This window comes from Misgurnus anguillicaudatus, chromosome 15 (assembly GCF_027580225.2).
Source record: "Misgurnus anguillicaudatus chromosome 15, ASM2758022v2, whole genome shotgun sequence".
In the NCBI taxonomy this organism is placed as follows: domain Eukaryota; kingdom Metazoa; phylum Chordata; class Actinopteri; order Cypriniformes; family Cobitidae; genus Misgurnus; species Misgurnus anguillicaudatus.
The window spans coordinates 1,414,233-1,440,191 of record NC_073351.2 but is presented as its reverse complement, the minus strand read 5'-3'; the positions used below and the strand labels follow the sequence as shown (position 1 = coordinate 1,440,191).

Sequence of the window (25,959 nt, the reverse complement as noted above, 5' to 3'; positions counted from 1 at the left end):
TACCATTTTGTTTACTTTTTGTTTATAGACAGATTTAATGACAACAAATGTGCATAATTAAAAGGGGAGTTAGTTTTAATGATTTGTATGCCCTATATAAAACGAAAACAAATAATACAATTTAAATTATGTCTTAATTAAGTTAAATGATTTTTTAAAAACATATTTAATAAAAATCTTGCTATTATTTTGTAAAAAAATTGTAAAATGTTTGGACATATCTTTTACACTATTTTGACCAGCAGGTGTCGCCAGCGTGTGTGGTGTTTTAAAGGCTTAGATAAACTGAATCAATTTTCGAACCAATTGGTTCAATTGATTCGAAGCTTCGAAAAGCTTCGCTTCTCCCATCACTACCTGCTATAGAGGGGTTGCAAGTTTACAAACATTGCAGGGTGCGCGCGCATCCAGAGGGGTATTGCACAAAAGCAAGATAAGGGATTAAGCTGGGATTTTCCAGTTATCCTGGCTGAATTTAGCCCTGACTCGGTTGCATGAAGGGAGGCTAAATTCATCTTGATGAAGTTACTATGGAGATTTACTCTTCCCAGCCAACATTGACATGTGGGCCCCACGTGGGTCCCATCTGGGCAGCATGGGTTACATGTGGGCATGGGCTTCACATGGGCAATATATGTGGGTCCCATGTGGGTTTCCTATGTGGGCCCCATATGGGTTTGCCCATGTGGGATAATAATGTGGGCCCCTCATGGCACCTATGTGGGCAAAAATTTTTATGCTTGAAATACATTTTTATACATTTACAATCTTAAAATAATAACTTTTGGTTGATTGTCACTTTTAAACAAATAGCAAATAATATAACAGATATGATTTGATCAGTATAAAACATTTTAAAAAAATGCATTCTTTTTTACATTTAATTATGTTGGCTTGACAAAGCCAACATACTGTTCTTCGATCTAAGCTTATTATTATTATTATTATTCTTCTTCTGTTCATACTTTTTACCAATTGTAACTCCTCCTAGAGCTTTCAAGCTACACCCACAAAACTTAACAAAACTTTTAAGACTGGTCCGTAGATAGGTGCTATGCCTTTTCTAACTGATGGGACCTACCGAATTCCTAAACGGGGCGCTCAAACACCCCAAATTTTCCATTGACTTAACATTGCGACAAACTTTGACGGGTCATAGCTGCAAGCGAGAAATTTGTACAAACTTGTGGGTTACCACATTTGCAGAGGCTGGCAGGCTCTGTAAGAACATACATCACATTGGGGTGTAAGTTTCACCCCTGGGGTGTAGGAGGCCCCCAAAATTCCCCATTGACTTATAACGGGGCAGGAAACACGCCCATATAAGGGAATAAAAACGTTCCAGATGGAATATCTTCGCTTTACAGTGTCATAGAGACATGGGGGTGGGCTCATTTTACTCAGGCATCCAAACAGTCTCTCTGGATCATCCCATAGCAATTAAGCCACGCCCCTAGCAACCATTTTTGGGCACCCTAGCAACATCTCCCATAGACTTCCATTATAAAATGCCCAGATGGATATCTTTGCAGCACAGTGTCACAGAGACATGGGGGTGGGCTCATTTTACTCAGGCATCCAATCAGCCTCTAAGGATTCTTATTGAGCTATTAAGCCACGCCCCTAGCAACCAAATATGAGCACCCTAGCAACATAATAAACAAAGCCTTATATCTCTGGATCTGAACATCATAGAGACATGGGGGTTGGGTCTTTTGGTCATGTTAGCTTTATGCTAGCTTCAAGCTAAGTCATACTAGCTTCATGCTAGTTTCATGCTAGCTTTATGCTAATTTCATAATAAATCTTGCTAACTTCATGCTTATTCATGTTAGCATCATGCTAGCTTCATGCTAATTCATGTTAACATCATGCTAGCTTCAAGCTAATTCATGTTAACATCATGCTAGCTTAATGCTAATTCATGTTAGCATCATGCTAGCTTCATGCTAATTCATGTTAGCATCATGCTAGCTTCATGCTAATTAATGTTAGCATCATGCTAGCTTCATGCTAATTCATGTTAGCATCATGTTAGCTTCATGCTAATTCATATTAGCATCATGCTAGCTTCATGCTAATTCATGTTAGCATCATGCTAGCTTCATGCTAATTCATGTTAGCATCATGTTAGCTTCATGCTAATTCATATTAGCATCATGCTAGCTTCATGCTAACTTCATGCTAATTCATGTTAGCATCATGCTAGCTTCATGCTAATTCATGTTAGCATCATGCTAGCGTCATGCTAATTCATGTTAGCATCATGCTAGCTTCATGCTAATTTATGTTAGCATCATGCTAGCTTCATGATAATTCATGTTAGCATCATACTAGCTTCATGCTAATTCATGTTAGCATCATGCTAGCTTCATGCTAACTTCATGCTAATTCATGTTAGCATCATGCTAGCTTCATGCTAATTCATGTTAGCATCATGCTAGCTTTATGCTAATTCATGTTAGCATCATGCTAGCTTCATGTTAATTCATGTTAACATCATGCTAGCTTCATGTTAATTCATGTTATCATCATGCTAGCTTCATGCTAGCTTCATGCTAATTTATGTTAGCATCATGCTAGCTTCATGCTAACTTCATGCTAATTCATGTTAGCATCATGCTAGCTTCATGCTAATCATGCTAACTTGATGCTAGCTTCATGCTAATCATGTTAGCTTCATGCTAGCTTCATGCTAATTCATGTTAGCATCATGCTAGCTTCATGCTATTTCATGTTAGCATCATGCTAGCTTCATGCTAATCATGTTAACTTGATGCTAGCTTCATGCTAATCATGTTAGCTTCATGCTAATCATGTTAGCTTCATGCTAGCTTCAGGCTAATCATGCTAACTTTATGTTAAATCAGACTAGCTTCATACTTAAACATACTAACAGCCAGATAGCATACTAAACTAAACTTCTGTCAAACCGTTTTTAACGTTCAGGCCAGGCTTTGTCAAGCCAACATAAAGTTTGTCAACAAACTTTTCTATCTAGTTAACATTGATATGTGGGCCCCACATGGGTCCCATATGGGCAACATGGGTTTCATGTGGCCATGGGCTTAACATGGGCAATATATATGGGTCCCATGTGGGTTGACTATGTGGGCCCCACGTGGGTTTCCTATGTGGGCCCCATATAGGTTTGCCCATGTGTGATAATAATGTGGGGCCCTCATGGCACCTATGTGGGCAAAACATGTTTATGCGTGAAATATATATTTATACATTTACAATCTTAAAATAATAACGTTTGGTTGGTTGTCACTTTTAAACAAATAGCAAATAATATAACAGATATGATTTGATCAGTATAACATTTTAAATAAAAATGCATTCTTTTTTACATTTAATTAACATTGATATGTGGGCCCCACATGGGTCCCATATGGGCAACATGGGTTTCATGTGGCCATGGGCTTAACATGGGCAATATATATGGGTCCCATGTGGGTTGACTATGTGGGTCCCATGTGGGTTTCCCTATGTGGGCCCCATATAGGTTTGCCCATGTGGGATAATAATGTGGGGCCCTCATGGCACCTATGTGGGCAAAACATTTTATGCTTAAAATACATTTTATATACATTTAAACTCTTAAAATTATTACTTTTGGTTTATAGTCACTTTTATACAAAGAGCAAATAATATCACAGATAGGATATGATCAGTATAAAACATTTTAAATAAAAATGCATTATTGTTAACATTTATTTGTGATATTTGTAATGTTTACCTGCCAATTATTAATTTTAATTTGCACAGCTGAGCATGAGTGAAAATAAGAAATGTCAGAAAGTTCATCAGTTTGATAAGTGTGTTAATTAAAGAAATGTTTCAAACATTCTGAAAGGAGTCTGATTAGTGGAGTCAGGTGTTTCATATAAGGAGACCTCATTACGATCTGCTCACTGCAACGACACATTACGCTTGACAAAGTAGTCCTGCTTCAAATGTTTTTAATTGTGATTTTTATCACATAGTATAATATCATATTTTAAATAATCTTTGCTAAAACAGGCAGACTTTTAAAATTACAACTATAAAGATGATAAACATTTAAACTACAAGAATTTCCGCTCAGGCGCAAGGATACGGTTTCTATCGGAGCAGCAGGAGTCTCCCACAACTGTTACACTTGTAATTTATCCTGAGTTGTGTTTTTAGAAAATGTAATACTACGGTACAAGTTCACGGACTGCACAGGGATGAATCAAAGCAAACGTGCAAGGACATTTAATGAGTTTGGCTGTGGATGCTTTGGAAGTTCTTCATAAAACGTGTGAGCAAAGATTAATTGATGATCAGAAGACCATCTCCAGAAGAGTGAGCAATGTTTGTGTTGTTTTTGAGTTCGAAGTATTTTAAGAGTTTGACTTCTTCCAATGCTTATTTTAAGTGTTATGTTAAATTGTTAGTCATTACCTGCCTTAGCAGTTTTGAAATGTTCATGATTATTTTAGCATTGTATTGTTATAAATTGACAATAAAGTATTTTGATATATTGAACCTTTACAGTTTTTTAATTTGATTTCTCATATTGCACCTCCTTCATGTTTTGTGATGTTACAGGTGAATGAACTGTTAAATATTTATGCTGAAATCTGATATTTACCGAACTGAAATGATTTGCTTTTATCGGTTTTCAATTTAAAACAAATATATTATTTAAGTAAATTACAATTAAGCATTAAAAGTATAATTATTTCATAATAAGGGACCAGTCCAGTACCCATTAAAAATCCATTCTGGGCCCTGATATGTAACGTGGGCTTCATTACGTGGGTGCAATATGGGCCCTATGTGTCTTGCCCACGTGTGCCCCACATAGGCCCCACTCAGTTTCTATATCAAATTCATGTGGGCAACCCAGGTGGGGCCACAGTGGAACCCATGGACAAACCCATGTACAGCCCACATTGGAAGCCCATATGGGGCCCATATAGGGCCCACATGGGCCCCATGTGTGTTGCCCAGCTGGGTCCCACATAAGCCCCACTCAGTTTCTATATCAAATTCATGTGGGCAACCCACGTGGGGCCATAGTGGAACCCATGGACAAACCCATATAGGGCCCACATAGGAAGCCCATATGGGGCCCACATGGGCCCCACCTTGCAATGTTGGCTGGGTTTGAAGCTAGCCTGCTCCAGAGCAGGCTAACAACCAGGCTAAGATTAATCCTAGTGATTACATTTATTGATTTAAATTAATTTTAAAGAATTGTATTAATCCCAGGGGAAATTGCTTTAATGTTACAATTATAGTAAAAAGAAAGAAATTAAAGAAAAAGAAATAAAAGCATAATTATATGCCCATCAATGATTTAAAAATTAATAGATAAGAAATGTAAAAAAAATTAATAAACATAAAAAGGATAATTTACTTCGATAGTAAATTGTCCCAGCATTTACAAAGAGGAGTTATACAGCCTAATGGCCACAGGTATAAATGATTTTAAAACGCTCAGTAGAACACTTAGCAGTGATCAGTCTGACTAAATGTACTTCTCTTGTCCAGAATTAAATTTAGTTTTGACAGTATTCTTCTCTTAGCCACAACATGAACAGAGTCCAGCTCCATACCAAGTACAGAGCCAGCCCCTCTAATTTATTTGTCCAGTTAATTTCTGTCGCCACCTTCATACTAATTCCCCAACAGACCACTGCATAAAAAAATGATGCTAGACACCACGTAAGGGATAATGTAGAGGCAGCCGGTAGTTATTGGGAAATAAGCCCCGACAGTGTGATCAGGTGAGCTTGTGTCACCGGGTGACTATGATGGGGCGGAACCAAAAGTGGCGGAGAAAGGTTCCGCCTGAAGATGGTTTCCGCCCGGGCCCGATTTGTTAACTACACTATTTTACTTCCTGGTCTCCCTGACAACACATATTATGAGGGAATGAGCAACAGGTGTGGGGCATCAACGTGACGACCCGTGATTGGAGGAGGAGGAGAGACAAGACACATTAAAAAGGTCCAAAGGAGCACAAGAGAGGAGAGTTGTTTCGGGCACGAGCTCCTGCGATTGCCTAGGGCAGGCCTGTTCACACGCTCCGTCCTTAGAGGAGCCGGAGGGCGCCGTTGATCCACGGAGCGCTTATAGCGCGAGGAAAGAGTGCGGCAGCCCAGAAAAGCGAGAAGGACGGAGCGGTGGAAATTAAAGGAGCACTACACCGGAGCGTATGGTTGGTGGCACTTTGTGCATACGTTGCTTGTGCTCGTTGCTACGGTGGAGATCGGCTGGGTTGACTCACATTTATCCCTCAGGGAAGACGAGAGGTTGAAGACGTAGGAGCAAGGAAGTTATCAAGTGATTTGGATGTGGAGAAGCAAACACGACGCTGTTGGATGTATATTGGGAAATCGGTTGGACAACCAAGCGTTACCGGCCCTGCGGAGATTGAATGCGTAGGTGAGCCGAAGAGGTAACTAGGAGATATAGAGGGGCGTTGTGGAACATATTTACCTGTGAAATCTTTTCTCTTTCTCTGGCGTGTACAACGCCCAACCAGCCTCTCAAGCAGCCAAGACCTAGGCGGCCCAGCCTTAACTTCACGTGGAGTGCGTGTGCAGAGTGCTGTGGTGAGTGACTTTTACCGTGTGTTTCACTAAGCTTGCTGTGTGTGTGCTGTATTGGCAGTAACTGAACCCGCCCGGGCCCGTGCAGATTGTGCGAAGAAATAGCACGTTGAGGCCCGAGCCAGAGGAGAGAACCCAACCATTACCTGTGCTTGCAGTAACGCCTCGAAGAGGATCAAACAGTGTCAGTAGTGAGAACCCATTACCTCTGTCTCCACGAATGCTTGGAAGGAACCAAAGGCCCCAGTGTTGTGAGTAACATTACCTGTGCAGTGTATCACTTACCTGTGTTTGCAGCAACGCCTCGAAGAGGACCAAGCAGTGTCAGCAGTGAGAAACCCTTTACCTCTGTCTCCACGAATGCTTTGGAGTGTATTAAAGGCCCCAGTGTTGTGAGTAACCTACCTGTGCAGTATATCACTTACCTGTGTTTGCAGCAACGCCTCGAAGAGGATTTAACAGTGTCAGTAGGGAGAAACCCTTTACCTCTGTCTCCACGAATGCTTTGGAGGGAACCAAAGACCCCAGTGTTGTGAGTAACCCACCTGTGCAGTATATCACATACTTGTGTCTGCAGCAATGCCTCGAAGAGGATTTAACAGTGTCAGTAGTGAGAAACTCTTTACCTCTGTCTCCACGAATGCTTTGGAGAGAACCCAAGGCCCCAGTGTTGTGAGTAACCTACCTGTGCAGTATATCACTTACCTGTGTTTGCAGCAATGCCTCGAAGAGTACCGAACAGTGTCAGTAGTAAGAACCTCCTACCTCTGCCCCGACATATGCCCTGGAGGCGAGAAGAAGAAGATTGTTTTAAACTGCCCTTCCCCTTTCCCCTTATGTTTTAATTATTTAATAAAAACTCAGTTTTGTGGTAATCCACGTGTCTGTCTGGTCATTGGGGTGGTCTTGGGAACCTCCTCGAGGTGGGAACTAGAGAGGGGCGTGACCCTTTAGTTATCTTGGGTCCGCCCCGGCCGTGACATATTTGGCGTAGTCGGCAGTCCACCTCGGGTTGAGCGACCAAGATCCCCCAATGGCCTACCACATTTTTAAAAGACCTCACTCAATCTTCCCCGTCACCAAGAGCCCGTTCTAGGGACTAGAACGCTTTGGCAGGGGGGGATGTCACCGGGTGACTATGATGGGGCGGAACCAAAAGTGGCGGAGAAAGGTTCCGCCTGAAGATGGTTTCCACCCGGGCCCGATTTGTTAACTACACTATTTTACTTCCTGGTCTCCCTGACAACACATATTATGAGGGAATGAGCAACAGGTGTGGGGCATCAACGTGACGACCCGTGATTGGAGGAGGAGGAGAGACAAGACACATTAAAAAGGTCCAAAGGAGCACAAGAGAGGAGAGTTGTTTTCGGGCACGAGCTCCTGTTATTGCCTAGGGCAGACCTGTTCACACGCTCCGTCCTTAGAGGAGCCGGAGGGCGCCGTTGATCCACGGAAGCGCTTATAGCACGAGGAAAGAGTGCGGCAGACCAGAAAAGCGAGAAGGACGGAGCACGGTGAAAATTAAAGGAGCACTACACCGGAGCGTGTGGTTGGTGGCACTTTGTGCATACGTTGCTTGTGCTCGTTGTTACGGTGGAGATCGGCTGGGTTGACTCACATTTATCCCTCAGGGAAGACAAGAGGTTGAAGACGTAGGAGCAAGGAAGTTATCGAGTGATTTGGATGTGGAGAAGCAAACACAACGCTGTTGGATGTATATTGGGAAATCGGTTAAACAACCAAGCGTTACCGGCCCTGCGGAGATTGAATGCGTAGGTGAGCCGAAGAGGTAACTAGGAGACATAGAGGGGCATTGTGGAACATATTTTCCTGTGAAATCTTTTCTCTTTCTCTGGCGTGTACAACGCCCAACCCGCCTCTCAAGCAGCCAAGACCTAGGCGGCCCAGCCTTAACTTCACGTGGAGTGCGTGTGCAGAGTGCTGTGGTGAGTGTGACTTTTACCGTGTGTTTCACTAAGCTTGCTGTGTGTGTGCTGTATTGGCAGTAACTGAAGCCGCCCGGGCCCCGTGCAGATTGTGCGAAGAAATAGCATGTTGAGGCCCAAGCCAGAGGAGAGAACCCAACCATTACCTGTGTTTGCAGTAACGCCTTGAAGAGGACCAAGCAGTGTCAGTAGTGAGAAACCCATTACCTCTGTCTCCACGAATGCTTGGAAGGAACCAAAGGCCCCAGTGTTGTGAGTAACATTACCTGAGCAGTGTATCACTTACCTGTGTTTGCAGTAACGCCTCGAAGAGGACCAAGCAGTGTCAGCAGTGAGAAACCCTTTACCTCTGTCTCCACGAATGCTTTGGAGTGTATTAAAGGCCCCAGTGTTGTGAGTAACCTACCTGTGCAGTATATCACTTATCTGTGTTTGCAGCAACGCCTCGAAGAGGATTTAACAGTGTCAGTAGTGAGAAACCCTTTACCTCTGTCTCCACGAATGCTTTGGAGGGAACCCAAGGCCCCAGTGTTGTGAGTAACCTACCTGTGCAGTATATCACTTACCTGTGTTTGCAGTAATGCCTCGAAGAGGACCGAACAGTGTCAGTAGTAAGAACCTCCTACCCCTGCCCCAACGTATGCCCTGGAGGCGAGAAGAGGAAGATTGTTTTAAACTGCCCTTCCCCTTTCCCCTTATGTTTTAATTATTTAATAAAAACTCAGTTTTGTGGTAATCCACGTGTCTGTCTGGTCATTGGGGTGGTCTTGGGAACCTCCTCGAGGTGGGAACTAAAGAGGGGCGTGACCCTTTAGTTATCTTGGGTCCGCCCCGGCCGTGACACTTGTATCACACTGAAGGGGCTTGTTTCCCAATAACTACCGGCTGCCTCTACATTATCCCACTTATTACACGGCTTTTTGCCACATAAGAAAAAAACTGGACATGAATATGAATTTGAAACATTTTATTGGCATATTTGTTTTAAATTAACATTTTTATCCTTCCGTGAAACTTTGCACAGATGCATAAAATGATCGTAATACCTTATTAAGATCCTCTGCTTCATACTTGTCTGTCTCCATTTTTTCTGTTTTAGCCAGTCTTTGAGAAGTTTTAATGCCCATTCTGTTTTTTTTGTGTTGGCTTCGTAGCTGTCATGCTCTATTTTGTCAAGTTCAGTCTCAGTAAGCTCTCTGTGTCTTGTCGTTGTTCGTTCTTCTATCCACTGTTTAAATGTTTCGTTTTTTTCCGTACATGTTAAAATGAATGTCAAAATGTTCCATTCTTAATTGTGGTTGTCCAGTGTTTGTCACAAGATGGCGCCAAACAGTAATCTTTGTTGGCGCAGAGGGATTTAAAGGTGCCCTTCCTCTGGCGTTTTTATTGTTTTAGACTGTTGTCTGAGGTCTACTCATGATGTTTGCATGATTTTTACATCCAAAAACATCAAAAGCAATAAGTAATAGGCTATTTTGTACCCTGATTTTGAGGCTGGTTAGAGAAGTGATCCGTTTTAATGGGCTGGCTGCATTGACGACTTGGAAGTAAACACCCACTGCTATTATTGGATAACAGTTTTTCGTTCAAACTAACTTTCAATTTAATCTCATGTGTAATCAGTTTAATGTCAAGTGAGTGTCTTAAGACACAGTGTCTTTCTTACACACGCATATTTTATCATAAACCCTTATCGTAAACCCACGCACAAAAACACACACACAAACACACACACACACTCTATCACACGTGTCTTTTATCGTAAACCCTTTCGATGCGCGTGTAGCAGCGCATGCACACACACACACACACACACACACACACACACACACACACGCGTCTTTTACACAAACCCTTTCGACACACGTGTAACGAACGCACAAACAAACACATGTCTTTTATCACATTCGATGCGTGTGCATCATGAATTCGCGTGAATCGCGTCCCTAAAGAGAACTCATAGTAACACAAAGTGTTTTACTCGCACACACGCGTGCGTGTCTTTTATCATAAACCCTTTCAACGTGTGTGCAGCATGAATTTGCGTCCCTCGGAAGAGAAAACACCGGCCACTACAGTGACACATAGTACTAAAGTGCTTTACTCACATAAGCTGCGCCATTCTGTCCGGATCCGCTTTTTAATCGCAGTCTCTCTTCAAATCCAGCGTTATTCTGAACATCCAAATATGTAGCAACTGTTATGATTCCCTCGTTTAATAGGAATGATGTCTCTCGACGAAAAACAATGGCCCGATTACGGTACGGTTGACGTTTAGCCATCCTTGCTGTAACTTGTTATTAAAACTAACTCAACTACACGTAATATGTGGGCGCGGGCTCAAGTTGAAGAGCTCATGAATATTAATAACCTCGATCAGTTCCACGTCACACTGATAAGCTTTTTTAACTGACCTGATTTCTAAGCTTATTTCTTTTCAGTGGCTAGAGCTGACAGAGGAGGCGGAAGTTAATTTTCACATTCACGACACAACACAAACACACATGGACCTAACACATATCAAAAAATACAAGTAAAAACGGTTTTATGTGGAAGGGCCTCTTTAAAACATACAAGTAGTCCGGCTATGCGTTATTACTTTGGAGCGGTTATTGTTTGAAAAGAACGAACCTGCAAATGTCTCAACTGACCAATCAGAATCAAGCATTCCAGAGAGCCGTGTAATAAAGACTCATAAAACATCCACTGCATGCAGATTAATGGGCTAGTTCCTCGTGTCAATCCTACTAGATGTGTTTTAGTCACTTCATGGTCCTGCATTAAAATACTAGATATACTGTAATTTATTTACTGTTATTTAAGTGTTATTATTAAGACTGCAGTCAGGGGTTTGATGAATACATTTATTAATGCAGTGGTTGAGATAAGAAATGGCTGATGAAGTTGAAAGGGCGGTTTCAATTAAGTTCATAGCATTAAGGCATAAGAAATATCTGACTGAGAGGTACAGATTCTCAGGTGATGTAAGAAATGTCAGTCTAGCACTGAAATTACTTCTACAAGATTGCAAGTAACAGGGACAGATTACACAGCAAAATATGGAAACACAAAACAACTATTATATGAGAGTTAATTTTAACACTTTAAAAGTGTCTCATGGGGTCCACTCGCAAATGAGTTATTTTAACACTTTTGAAAGTGTTGGCACATTGACACTCTCAAAGAGTTAAAAAACACTCTGTAGAGAGTTAAAATGTTACTTTACCCAACACTAAACAGTGTAATTTGTTAACTCTCGAAGAGTTAAAAAACTTACTCTGTACAGTGTTAAAAAACATCCAACACTTATCAGTGTAATTTGTTAACACTCAAAGTGTTAAAAAATGTACTCTGTACATAGTTAAAAAAAGTACCCAACACTTACCAGTGTAACTTGTTTACTCCCGTAGTGTTACATTTCAATACTGTATGGTGTTAATATGGTAAAATAAGACAATCCCATTAGAAAACATTTTATAAAATGGCTTAAAATATTTCAGTTCATCAATACATTCAACTGAAACATTAACAAAATTCTCCTCGATGCAGTATGCATTAAGGTGCTCATCAAAATACAACACATTAACATCACATGCAATAAAAAAGCACACTGTCTATGAATAACAATTGTACAGATCTTTTTAAAAACAGGAAGTTCATTACATACTCCAGTACAGACAAACAAATTTAGCTGGTATTCGGTACCATAGCTTTTGACCCAGCTGGTGGTTGAAACTTCAGAAAATGGGTCCAAATTTAACGTTTGGCAAAGAATTTCCCCACCTTCTAAATAACAAAATTTTTTACCTTCACGGGACCAAATTCAAACCTCTTAAAGCTATAATTTTCAAAATGAAAAGCTAATTGGCGCTGATGTTGCTTTACTAATGATTTGGTTACGTTTTTGAAATTTCTGACAGACCTTTTAAAAAAATTGTGCTTGGCTTCAAATCGCATGCACCACACATGAATCAGTGGGCCTATTTTTTTCATGCATCTTGGATAGTGTATCATTAAGTGGTGCTTGGGAATTAGCATTTTATCTGGAAACAGTGGCTTGAAGAGATTATGGTGATCCCAAATCAAATGTTTAAGGTAAGATATAATTCCATCTGTCACAATGGGTGAAAACACTATATTAACAATTTGTAGGAGAAGGAGAAGTAAGTTCTACCAGAAAGACTCGAAGATAGGTTAAGACTTGATATGAGTTTATTTAACAGTAGTTAGCAACCAAGGTTAGAATGTAACACAGTATAGTTCTTTGGCGTAGGCCCCGACCATAGTTCAAATCCGGGGGTCACGGATTCTTGCGGTTCCTGTCTGTAGATGAAGACAGGCCAGAATCTAATCCCCCTCGATTATGGACAGAACCGACCTGGTGATGGTGGTAGGGAGGGTGGGTTGTAAATTCTGGCATCAGTATTTGCGAACGCAAAGACAGGTGAGTACGAGGCTTATATACTCTCAGTATCAGGGGTGATTGATTGCGCCTTGTGAAATGAATGACGTAACATTCGAGTTTCCTGGTAGAACTTGCGCTACGCTACGCTAAGCTAACATTTCTACCAGAAAGACTCGAAGATAGGTTAAGACTTGACATGAGTTTATTTAACAGTAGTTAGAAACCAAGGTTAGAATGTAACACAGTATAGTTCTTTGGCGTAGGCCCCGAGCATGGTTCAAATCCGGGGGTCACGGATTCTTGCGGTTCCTGTCTGAAGATGAAGACAGGCCAAAATCTAATCCCCAAAAATTGGTAACGATGATCGGTACCCACCAGTGTTTCTTTGAGGTTCCTGAAACAGACAAGAGAAATTGTTATCTACTGACATTGACGGATGCCATAAGAGGCCATGGGATTGCCGCTTAGGCCATAGAAGGCAACAATATGCCCCAGAGAGATAGGCCGTAGAAGGCAACGATATGCCTAGTGGGAAAAAGCCACATAGGCTTTAAAAGGCAACTACAATATATGCCAGACAGAGATAGGTCGCGTAGGCCATAGAAAGCAACGATATGCCTAGTGAGAAAAGGCTGCGTACGCCTTTGAAAGGCAACGATACGCCAGAGAAATAGGCCGCGTAGGCCATAGAAGGCAACAATATGCCAGATAGAGATAGGCGCGTAGGCCATAGAAGGCAACAATATGCCGAGTAGGAAAGGCCGCATAGGCCATAGAAGGCAACGATATGCCGTGTTGAGAGAGGCTGCGTAGGCCATGAAGGGCAAAGATATGCCAGGATTAGATAGGCCGCGAAGGCCATAGAAGGCAACGATATGCCCAGTAGGAAAACCAACAGGTTAGCTTGCAATAAGATTCACCACCACCAGTATTGACAAAAGGTACTGTACATACCATTAACATGTCCGTAAATGTCGACCGTAATGTCAGCAGTAGAGGATATCCATAGAAGGCTGCCACGTTAGGCTTGATAGCAGAGAGGCCGCGTAGGCCGCAGAAGGCAACGTTATGCTAGAGTGAGAAATGATATAAATGGCGAAGGCCATGATTTAGCATGGTTAAATACACCACCACCAGTAGTTTGCTTAAACATACCTTGATTATTGCTTGCCATTATTGAATTGAATGTCATAGTGTTTTCCTGCTCACTGTGAAATTAGGAGCGTGGCTCCTGATGAAGAGAGACAATTGATGTATGCATGCTTTTATATTGTCATTATAAAAGTAGGGAGAAGATTAGAAGGTTTCAAACAAATCTGACTGATGGTAAAGATTGCACGGTGTCACTGTCGTGTCTTGTGCATCCCCAGTCTTGTACTCTTTATTTGAAGTTCTGTAATGTCTTTCATGTCTGTAGTTCTTCTAGTTCGTTGGTCCTTGTTCTAGATTGTTTCCCAGGTGTGTCTTGATATCTTGTTTACCCACATGAATATATACAGTCCTTGTGTTTCAGTTGTCCTTTGTCGAGTATAGTTTGCTGTCATCACTTTTTAGTCCTGTATTCTGGTCTTCATTCTGGTTCTGCTTTGTGCACTTTTGGGTTTTTAAGAAATAAACCATTGCATTTGGATCCGTTGCCTTGTCTTGCTTTGCCATGACGCACAGATGATTATAAAATTCTCCGTTTATGATATAAATTAAGACCCCCCAAAAACTGAGGAGCGTTATCAGTAGGGTTGTGCAGTTGATAGATGGACGTACTCCAAAAGTAATAGCCTTCTAGATGAAAGTTTACAGCTTAAACTTTGACTAACCATAATAGCATGATTAAACGTGACAGTTTTGTGCTAATAGTTTTACATGATATGCACTTACGAAGTTCTGAATTATTTGTTGAATGAAGATCCTCTGCCACACTGGCATTCCAGAAACGATCGAAGTCCGCACCGTGAAACGTGACAACCTGGCCCAATACTAACAAAAGCTAATTTCTTGTACATGTAGCAATTATACATGTCAAATCCTTGCAGCCGTATGCAATTAGAGTTCCTGGAATTCGATAAAGAGCCCTGATGGTAATGCAGGCACTGAAAATAAAGCATTTATAGAACTGCATGTCCGTCGTCTGTGTAAAAACATGTATATAGTTTTAAAATAGCTTGCCTCATGTATGCAGCCGCGCTGTTATAATGTTTTAAGTCCTAGCAGGCGGTGTAATGTGGTTATATGGAAAGTTGATGCATGTTTCGCTATTTTCTTAAGGATGCAGAGTAAGTGGAATGTACGCACCTAATTCCAGACAAAGTTCCTAGTAAAGTTATCATTTAGAATCATAACTGCATGATTTTTGGCTTTCCCAGACTAAAGATTTCCATCGTGAAACAATCTTTCTATGATCGTGGCTCTACGGTGGTACAGTGTCGTACGGTGGGAGAAGTTCAAAGACGGACGTTTTCCTGGTCTTGTGTCCAAGATAGCCTACAATAGTTTTCTGACAGTGTCAGAAATTCAGCATGATCACCGCACAATGCGTTTGCTGCTACAATCTTGTCGGAGTGCAAAAATCCTGTGGTGTATTCCAGGCTTTAAACAGACATAGAATTAAATTAGAAACAAGTTATTTCAATTCAATTCAATTCAATTCAATTTTATTTATATAGCGCTTTTCACAATACTTAATTGTTTCAAAGCAGCTTTACATTAATAGAAGCAGTAAAAGCAAAGAAAAACGACAGATAGCACAACATAATAATAAATAGCATAAGCAGTCAAATTTGCTGCAGCTATGACTCGACATTATGAGCGAGCGTATTACTAATGTAATGTCTAGAAGAAGAAGCTAAGTTAAGCCCAAGCAGGCTACCTCCCCGGGTTAAAAAACCCGCATTCCAATTCTCCAGTCATGTTGGACTTCATTAAAACAGCATATGACGATTGAAAAACTTTTGTGTATGTATAAATGTATCGCTTTTTATTTCCTGATTGCCAAACAAATTTCTCCAATAGGAGACAATAAAGGCTCATCTAATCTAATCTAATCTAAATTAAATAGTTGAAACACATAAGATAATCGAACACCACCATATTCAAACATAACACCACTCGAAGAAATATTTAGACATTATTTCCATTGGGTTCCATGTTAAAACAAGAAGGAAATTGTGTGTGTATTCTGTGTTTATAGCTGGTGGCACCACCATTTCGGGCGAAACATACGTTGCCAACGTTCAACAGCACTTTAAATTGGAATTACGTGCTGTGATTTAAAAGCTAGCAGTCACATTACATCTTCAAACCAGTGTCCAGACATCTGCTGTAGCCTACCCATGTGCATACTCTGGGTGCTTGCGTTGCAAACAAAGCAATGCGCTTAAATGGTTCAAACTGATGCAACCTGTCGTGTTCTTAAAGAAGCAAGGCGCGCGTTTTTCAACTTTAAGTGAGGTCTACTGCATAAGAAACAAACTCAACATGAGGGTGTACAGGCTCAACTTTTGTTGAGACATCCGCAGAACGCACACCGACCAAAACAACGGCAAGCCCTCAGGAATAGCACCAATGCACGTTTTAATTGTATTAAATACACCACACAACCTCAGCTCCGTCTCCATGTCGCGCTGTAAGACATGGTCATTGCCATCTTTCGGTTGTAAAAGCATGTAATGTGCAATCCAGTATAATGAATAAGAGAGCTTACCTTAGGAGAAGATAATCCAGATAAATAGATGGGATGTTCAACACGACCGAGCTCGGATAAGAAGTTGACCGAGATCTGGAATAAAGTCTCATTTGAGATGTACAATTATAAGTGGATGCGTTCTCGTACTTTATGCATGTACATAAATAACTGAAGATCTTAAAGCGCAAAGCTTTAGATAGAAACATTTATGCTGAACCCCGTGCTCAATAAAATTGACAATATGCATTACTGTTGCCATTCGACCACACACACACTTACGATTTGCTCAGCAACAAAATGTGGCTTGAAAACTTTACGCTGTATGACCAGGATTTATTCTCCAATGATATATTAATGGTGTGTCCTACCGTAAGATTTAAAGTTCGTAAAATAGCGTATTCCCGTATCCTTAAAGTCTGTAATTAGGGTCAGGTGGGTGAAGATCTAACGTAAATATTTGCCGTTGATCTGTACAGTTTGCATGAATAACTGTTTAGGCATTAAGCAACTTGTATTGTAGAACCGTAGCAGGTATAGAACGTAGCAAGAACCTCTTGAATAATGAATAAATGGTACCTTATATTATTTATTTTTAGGGAAACACTGAAAGGGACAGTTCAGATAAAGCTCGTATACTTTGCGCATTCCTTATTCCAATGAAACACGCGAGCATTAGACCGCGTCATTTCGCCTCTTTGTGGCATGTCATACACGCCGTATTTAATGTGCTATCAAAAATTAAACAAATTTTCGCGAACAAAGCCGTGCATCCAAGTCGTTTCAATGTCTTTGCTTCACAAAACATTCACGTACGGTTTAAAACCAATAATAAGCGGAGCATTTCGTATTGTAGATGGAAGACGAAGATCCTGTGATGAGGGAGATATCAACCTTCAGCATTCTTACAAAGCAGGTGCAGGTGCAGCGCTTCGCCAATCAATGATGATTACTGACATCGGCTGCGGGCGTTCAGAGTGTGCGACAGTCAATTAATATTATGGTTACACTTTACAGATCATCCAAATTTTCTTGCACTGTTCATAAGAAGAAACGGCCTGTGGTATCCTTCCCTGTGTACTGCAGGGTTACACACTTTTAAGGAAGCTTGCAGACTTCCCTTTTAAGTCTTTATCCTTCTGTGAGAGCTCCTCGCGATGGTGCAGGTGAAACGAAACGAGATGAGAAAATCCCAGGAAAACAGTTCGAATGCCCGATAAAATCACTCAACATTTGAATCGTCGTGTTACAGGTAACAACGCTTTAGTGTACATATGCACTGAACATCGAGCGTGTAAATGCTGGCATCAGTATCTGCGATACTGACAGGTGAGTACGAGGCTTATATACTCTCAGTATCAGGGGTGATTGATTGCGCCTTGTGAAATGAATGACGTAACATTCGAGTTTCCTGGTAGAACTTGTGCTACGCTATGCTAAGCTAACATTTCCAGTAACTGTTACCCCGTTCAACAACATCTCCAAAAATAAGGGGAGTGTGGCGTAAAACACACCACAATTGGGTAGCATTCCAGCCCAGGTGCTTGCTGTTATCATCCAATTTTAAAATGCTTGGTCTGTTTTTACGATCTGTAAAACCATAACTGAAACTCTGTAACCTGTCTGAAAGTGCACTTGTAGTAACATAACCCTTTTTCACAAGGTACTGAAAAACTAGTTTAAGCTCATATTGCACAACTCCTTCCAACAAATCGTTCATAATATCAACGGTAAAGTTGTCTGTGCTGTGGAAAAAATTTAAAGAATTTAACACACAAGACTTTTTAACACCATACACTATATGGAGTGTTTCATTAAGTTTCTGAAAATGTTCAGCATGAAGTTCTTTGGAACGTAAAACAAGTTGAGGATGATCCTCAGTAAACACAGTTTGAACTTCATCCTTACAAACCAAGCAAAACCTGCAAAAATGTGTTCCACTGTAAGATTCAACAAAACCTAAAAAACCATTTAAAGCAAGATTATCTCCTGTCACCTGTATTACTGAACCAAACAAAGGGTTTTCAAAAAAAGGAAGCTGAATGCCTTCAGTTTCTAAAGTTTTTAGATCATCAATAAGAGGTTTCAGTATCATCTCAAAACTATACGTTTTTAAATCTTCACTGTAAAAAAGAGCCCCAAGATGGATATTCGTTAATACAGAGTTACACTTTGGTGAAAGATTTTTCAAAGTAAAATAAACACATCCAAGTTTGTGGACTCCCCTTTTCGATCCTAAAGGGTTTGCGGTTTCAAAATCGTCATAGTACAAAAGAATTTGAAGTGCATGCTTTTGTTGAGAAAACATTGCATGTTTTTGGAAATATGAGCCATCGTTAATATCCTTGTAAACACCCTTTTTACTATTTTTTTCTTCCAAGAAACTCTCTCTCACATCTTTGTTCTTAAAAATAGATTTGAGAGTACCCAGAATAGAAACATACACATACTTGTCTGTTACAGGAATTTACAGGACTGTAAATTCTACTTCTTTTGTCTCTGCGTACATCCAACCTTACACCAAGTACACATTCCACAGGCTCAACTATTTCCCATTTTTCTTCAAAATATTTGTGCCTTTCTGCCTCTGTGTTGAGCTCTGAAAAGGGATTGTTCAGTTGATTAAAAGACTGCTTAATGTTTTTACACATGTCAGAAAACTGAGTTTCAGGTGAGAGAGATGTCAAAACTGCTTCTCGTGCTTGACTTTGAACATCATTAATAACTTCTTCCATAGAACAAACTATTGTTTGAACAGTGCTTTCGGAGAGACCTGAAGCCTGCAAATGTGCAACAACTGAACCGCACATTGATGACACCTGCTGTTTAGGAACACATTGTGAAGTAGTAGGAACCTGCAGGTTAGTCTCGGAAGATGTACAAGATGCCCCACAACTTAAAACTTCCTCTTTATTCTCTCTTTGAGGAATGAAATTCTGGTTTGTATCCACTTGTTGACAGGCAGAAAATCTATGCACAGTGTTGAGGTGCTTTCTAAAGCCATTGTATGTACAAAAAGTTAAAAGACATCCTGGTTCTCCGCATTTCAAACGCAATGTTTTAGCAGGATATAAACATGGTGAAACTTTCAATGTTGACAAAGTTGAAAACAGTCTTTTTGATGCACTTTGCAAACAAAACAAGTGAACATCTCCTGACAGAGGTAAACAATGCTGGTCTGTTCAAGCTTCCAGTGACAGCAGTCGTGCTCTAACTTCCTTCACACGTGGGCTCTCCTTTGCCCTTCCGACATCAATGTCATAGATTGTGGTTTGAACAAATGTATAAAAATTGGTGAGAGCTTCATCATAGGAAAGGCTGAAAATGTAGTGAACCTTGAAGAGCTCATAAAAGGCGGCTACAGATGTCTGGGCCCTGCATGGTACAGCCTTTTGGTCAATCACAATGTAGAATCTTCTGATTTTATTCTTGTGCTCACCAGTGCAAAGAAGAAAGGGCTGTTTTGCATCAGACTGCTTAAGGAAGGTACTGAGACTAACTCCTTCCTATATGAAGAATAAGTTTAAAGTTATTTAAAGTACTGTTGTTGCAAACAATTAAGTGCCCAAAAAAGAAACGATTACTTCAATTAAAATCTCTACAACTTAAAATATTGTTTCAAATAGGGATGCACCAAAATTATTCTGCCGAAAAAATCAAAAAAATAAATTTTCGTGTTGGGCTGAAAAAGTGAAAAGGCTGAATAAATTGGACAGAAAAATGAGTTCCTGCGGAATACACAAGCACAGAGAACGAGGGACTTTAGCTCTCTACAGCTACTGTAGTATGTAATAAAGACTTTCTAGAACAAATAAAGTCCTACAATGACAAACACGCTTATATTAAACAAGAAACGTTTATTAACAATAAGCTTTTTGTTAGACCGCTTTGTTGAGCACGGTTTCCGTGTCTCTCGCTCTTACTTGTAACGTGTTCCCTGTGTTTTGTGATACTTGTGTTTTGATTTATACTCATGTCTCTGTGTACCTGTGTTTACTTGTGTGCATGTATACCTTTGTTCCTAGTGTAGCTCCCTGTGTTAATTAGTGTCTCCGCCCCCTTGTTTGTAACCATGGATATTCATTGTGATCATGCTTCTCCCCTTGTGTTGTCCCAGTTACTGATTGTTTCTGCTCTGTCATTGGTCTTGGTCATTCATATATACCCTGCTTGTTCATTCTGTGTTTGTGGTTTGTTGTTAGTTGTCGCATGTTCCTAGTTTCCCTAGTTCTCGTTTTTGCCTTGTTCACATTTACTTTTGTTGGAATAAAACTGCATTTGGATCTGCATCTTGCCTCAACCTGTCTTACCTGGTCTTACCCGTGACAGAACAAACCACCGCTCAGGATCCAGCAGCAATTCCTCGTTCCCGTGTTTTTCCAAGTTTCCTGGTGTGTTCCCTGTGTCCTCATGCTCCGTGTCGCCGACCTGACTTCCCTCCGGCAACAGGGGAAACCTGTGCGCTGTTTTGCCCAGACTTTCTGGTCTTTTTCGCTGGGCCTGGACCTCGGTGACTCGGAACTTAAAAATTATTTTAATTAATGTCTCGATGAACCCGTGCCGCAGCAAGAGGTGGACGGGTTGCAAACACTGGATTTCTGGGGCTTCGTCGGTTACATGCACAACCGTGGCCGATGGAATTTGTGGGAGTTCCCCGCCGAAAGACCCGCGGAGACTGTAACATCACTCGAGCCAGTCATCATTAGCACGGAAGCTAATTCCCTGAGTTCCGTTTCTCCTGTGTCAGCGCCCGTGCTCAAGACGGCCGCTACGTCATCCCACTTCATGCCTCAGTTTGCTGCTGTTAGACCTGTACCAGTTCTCGAGTTTGCCACATACATACCAGTTCCGATTCGTCAAAAGGCCACCATCATCACTGTTCCAGCTGTTAAAGGTGCAGTAGTAACACCTACACCCATTCTCAAAATGACTCCCATACCCAAACTGACTCACAAAATGACTGCCACACCCACTCCTCTTCACCAAACTGCATTGAGGAACCCTCCAGCACGGCCAAAAATCCGACATTTAATCACCAGTCTGATGGATGTACCATTGGTATCCGTACGGGTGGCCGGGGTGCCCCGTCCTGTGGTTTCCAGCTCCGTGGTGCATTCTAAGTCTGAGGTATGTTCTCTGCACTCAGTAATTTCAATATTTGGTATGGCTCTGTGGAGTGTGTGGTCCGCGTACTGCTCTTCTGTCTCTTATGATGCTTCCCAGGAACTCATCGAGTCATCTGAATCCATGGAGTCATCTAAACCCACTGAATCATCTGAATCTCCCGAGTCCTCTGAGCCGAGTGAATCTCCCGAGTCCTCTGAGCCGAGTGAATCTCCCGAGTCCTCTGAGCCGACTGAATCTCCCGAGTCCTCTGAGCCGACTGAATCTCCCGAGTCCTCTGAGCCGACTGAATCTCCCGAGTCCTCTGAGCCGACTGAATCTCCCGAGTCCTCTGAGCCGACTGAATCTCCCGAGTCCTCTGAGCCGACTGAATCTCCCGAGTCCTCTGAGCCGACTGAATCTCCCGAGTCCTCTGAGCCGAGTGAATCTCCCGAGTCCCCTGAGCCGAGTGAGTCTTCCGAGTCCCCTGAGCCGAGTGAGTCTTCCGAGTCCCCTGAGCCGAGTGAGTCTTCCGAGTCCCCTGAGCCGAGTGAGTCTTCCGAGTCCCCTGAGCCGAGTGAGTCTTCCGAGTCCCCTGAGCCGAGTGAGTCTTCCGAGTCCCCTGAGCCGAGTGAGTCTTCCGAGTCCCCTGAGCCGAGTGAGTCTTCCGAGTCCCCTGAGCCGAGTGAGTCTTCCGAGTCCCCTGAGCCGAGTGAGTCTTCCGAGTCCCCTGAGCCGAGTGAGTCTTCCGATTCCCCTGAGCCGAGTGAGTCTTCCGATTCCCCTGAGCCGAGTGAGTCTTCTGATTCCCCTGAGCCGAGTGAGTCTTCTGAGCCGAGTGAGTCTTCTGAGCCGAGTGAGTCTTCTGAGCCGAGTGAGTCTTCTGAGCCGAGTGAGTCTTCTGAGCCGAGTGAGTCTTCTGAGCCGAGTGAGTCTTCTGAGCCGAGTGAGTCATCTGAGCCCCATTGGTCAGCTAGTGTGGTCACCTCGATGCCCCAGAGACTCTTTGTCGTCACCAAGACTATGGCCAGTGCTGAACTCTCTGCATGTCCCAAGATGACTGTCCCCAAGCTCTTTGCCCTCACTGTCAGGTCTGAGATGTCTATATTTGAACTTACTGCCCTGTCTAACCTGGCCCAGAGGGCCTCTTTCTGTTGTTTCCCTCTACCCAGGTTCCTGATACCACCAGCACCACCCTGGTATCCAGTCCTCCTTTGGCCTCAGGCTCCGCCCTGGGTTCCTGCTGTGCCGGCTCCGCCCTGGGTTCCTGCTCTGCCGGCTCCGCCCTGGGTTCCTGCTCTGCCGGCTCCGCCCTGGGTTCCTGCTCTGCCGGCTCCGCCTTGGTCCCTGTCTCCGCCCGCGGCTCCGCCTTGGTCCCTGCCTCCGCCCGTGGCTCCGCCGTGGTCCCTGCCTCCCTAGCCCTTGGACTTTCATGGCCTTGACCCACCATGAATCTCCCGAGTCCCCTGAGCCGAGTGAATCTCCCGAGTCCCCTGAGCCGAGTGAATCTCCCGAGTCCCCTGAGCCGAGTGAATCTCCCGAGTCCCCTGAGCCGAGTGAATCTCCTGATTCCCCTGAGCCGAGTGAGTCTTCTGATTCCCCTGAGCCGAGTGAGTCTTCTGATTCCCCTGAGCCGAGTGAGTCTTCTGATTCCCCTGAGCCGAGTGAGTCTTCTGATTCCCCTGAGCCGAGTGAGTCTTCTGATTCCCCTGAGCCGAGTGAGTCTTCTGAGCCGAGTGAGTCTTCTGAGCCGAGTGAGTCTTCTGAGCAGTTTAACATACAGTACAGTGCTATACAAGCGTCATTGCAAGTTTTTTAAGGCAGAGTAATGAATAGATTATTTGCATTTTGCACTGGAATAGAAGATTGAATTAATATCTTTTTAGCTAAGACCCCTTTATGTGGTCAAATGTAAATGAGGCAGTATTAACAAGTCAGATAGCTATCTGATCAGAGAACTGACCAGGTGTAAAAATACCCTATAGTGACTGCTTGAATGTTAAAAAAATTTAAATAATGTAAAATAAATATTGTAAAAATGACATTTCGGAATGTAACTTGTGCAATGGTGAGATAATTGGCAAAATAATTCGGTATTCGGCTTTAACCAAGAATTTTCCTTTCAGTGCATCCCTATTCTCAAAGAATATGCTTAAGCCAAAATAAAGGTCATGTTAATAGAGCCTCAAATTTACCTACCTTAAGATACTTTACAAGATTGTTTGCAGCTTGAGCTGAACTTATCTTGGCTGTTTTCTTATGCCCTCTTGAAGTTGGGGGTAGAAGATGGAGTAACAGAAGAATTGCTGACATTTCACTATCCCATCCTAGAGGAACATAATAAATTATACATACAGTATGAGTTGCATCACAATTTCAAGATTTTAGGATTATGTACAAGGAACAGTACAAGTTGAAATTTTTTTCTAGTACACTGTCTGAAAACTGGATAACAAGCTGAATCGGTACTCTGTAAAACCTGTTATGCAGAAAGACTAATTACATAAAAAATTCTGTTTCAACTTGGTATCAAAATACCAACATTGATTTTACTAGCCAAAATGATAGTAAAACTGAGTAATACATAATTTTTTTTAATCTTACCAAAGTTATTCTCAGGTTCAAGTGCTGACAGGAGTTCCTCAACATATGCATTCGGCAGTAGAGTCCTGCAGTCCGCAATGACTTTTGACTTGAAATATGTAGGCCACCTTGCCTAGAATTTTCCAGACATGTCTTCTCCAAACATCAAGATGAAATCCTGCTCAATCTTTAAGGACAAACAATTTATTATTATATAAATTAGCATTATTTCAAAACATGGTGCTTTGGCAAGATTACCATTAGATATAGGTTAAAAATGGCAAAAGCTGATTCTTACCAATCCGGGAACATCTAGTAAATGAGGAAAGACATCCAAGGCTGAAATTGAAGCATCTTCATCATGAACAATCTTCTGTCTGTATTCAAAAGTTTATCTCATTTTTGCTTTGACCACGTGTTCATCAGTCGAGTGAATCATTGTAGATAATGCCTCTCTGCATTCTTCTCCATCGAACTGTTCACCAATTAAGAGTGATTCTCTTCTGGTTTTTGGGCCATCCAAATGAACAGGCTTGGAATGGCAGCGAGAGCCCACTGATGTGTTGCGCAGAACTGTCTTGATCCTCCATGCCAGATAACCTGTATTACCCTGAGGGTCATAGTAGTGTTCCTGCAGAACAGGAAACATGTTCATCACAGAAATATAGGACATACACATGCATTGACTCCAAGTTAATTAATTACCTACACATAGGGCTGTGACGGTATGCAATTATTTCTTTTATTAATTGTCTGCTTTTGTCCACCGATTGTTTAGACGTGCTGCTTCGCAGCATCAGCGTGCATTATGAGAGATTTGTTTGCTTCCTTATTTAGCCTACTTTATTTTGTTAATAAAGCTACACGAGACAGACACGGAAAATAAAACGGACGTCTCTCAAATGCATCTGTCTCCAATTGGATAAACCTAAAACCAATCACAGCGATTAAGGAGATGACGTATGCAGAGCTATATCAAACTTTTGCCAGATCCAGTCGGTAAGACATCTTTTTTTAGATATGAAGGCTTCGAGTGTTGTTCTTTGCTCGGGTTTTAACGAAAAGGAAAAGTTTAAATCGCTTAAAAAAGTTGCGATAGCTTATTCGAACGAGTGATGTTCCACAGCGGCATCCATCTCCGTAATGTACAAAATCTGCTTCACAGACGCTGCGCTGTCATCATCGTGTAAGCACGCCCCAACGTTTCTGATTGGTGCCGTGATTTCTCTGCATTAGAAATGGGCTTGAATGGCCTCCTTGCCAGACTACTTCAGACCTGCCAACCTTGGAAATTTTTTTTGAGTAGCAACTTACTGCAGCGGCGCAGGGTGAGGTCAGGCACATTTGATGATCACATTGAGTGATTGAGTTCACATGCTCACTTATCACAACTTATTACTAATCACATAGTTCCCACTCACCATCATATCTAGTTTTTCAACATACAAGTAGGCTATGAAGAACTCTTTTAATGAACAGGCAATCCCAAAAAATGCGCCTCCGAAACAAAACTTAAACATAATTGAAAATTGTATTGGCCTATGGCATATGTCTTAAATACATGGGACATTATAAATAACAAAGAATCAACAAATAGCATTCTATATCCTTGCTTTATTTTCCAGCAGGCCAGTTGACATGAAGCTCTACTGG

General features: G+C 41.8%; 1 protein-coding gene across 1 annotated transcript in view; it reads right to left on the bottom strand.

Annotated features, from left to right (window-relative positions):
- dusp22a (dual specificity phosphatase 22a) overlaps nt 1-25,959 on the bottom strand; it is a 390,938-nt gene that overhangs the window by 266,206 nt on the left and 98,773 nt on the right. The window lies entirely within an intron of this gene.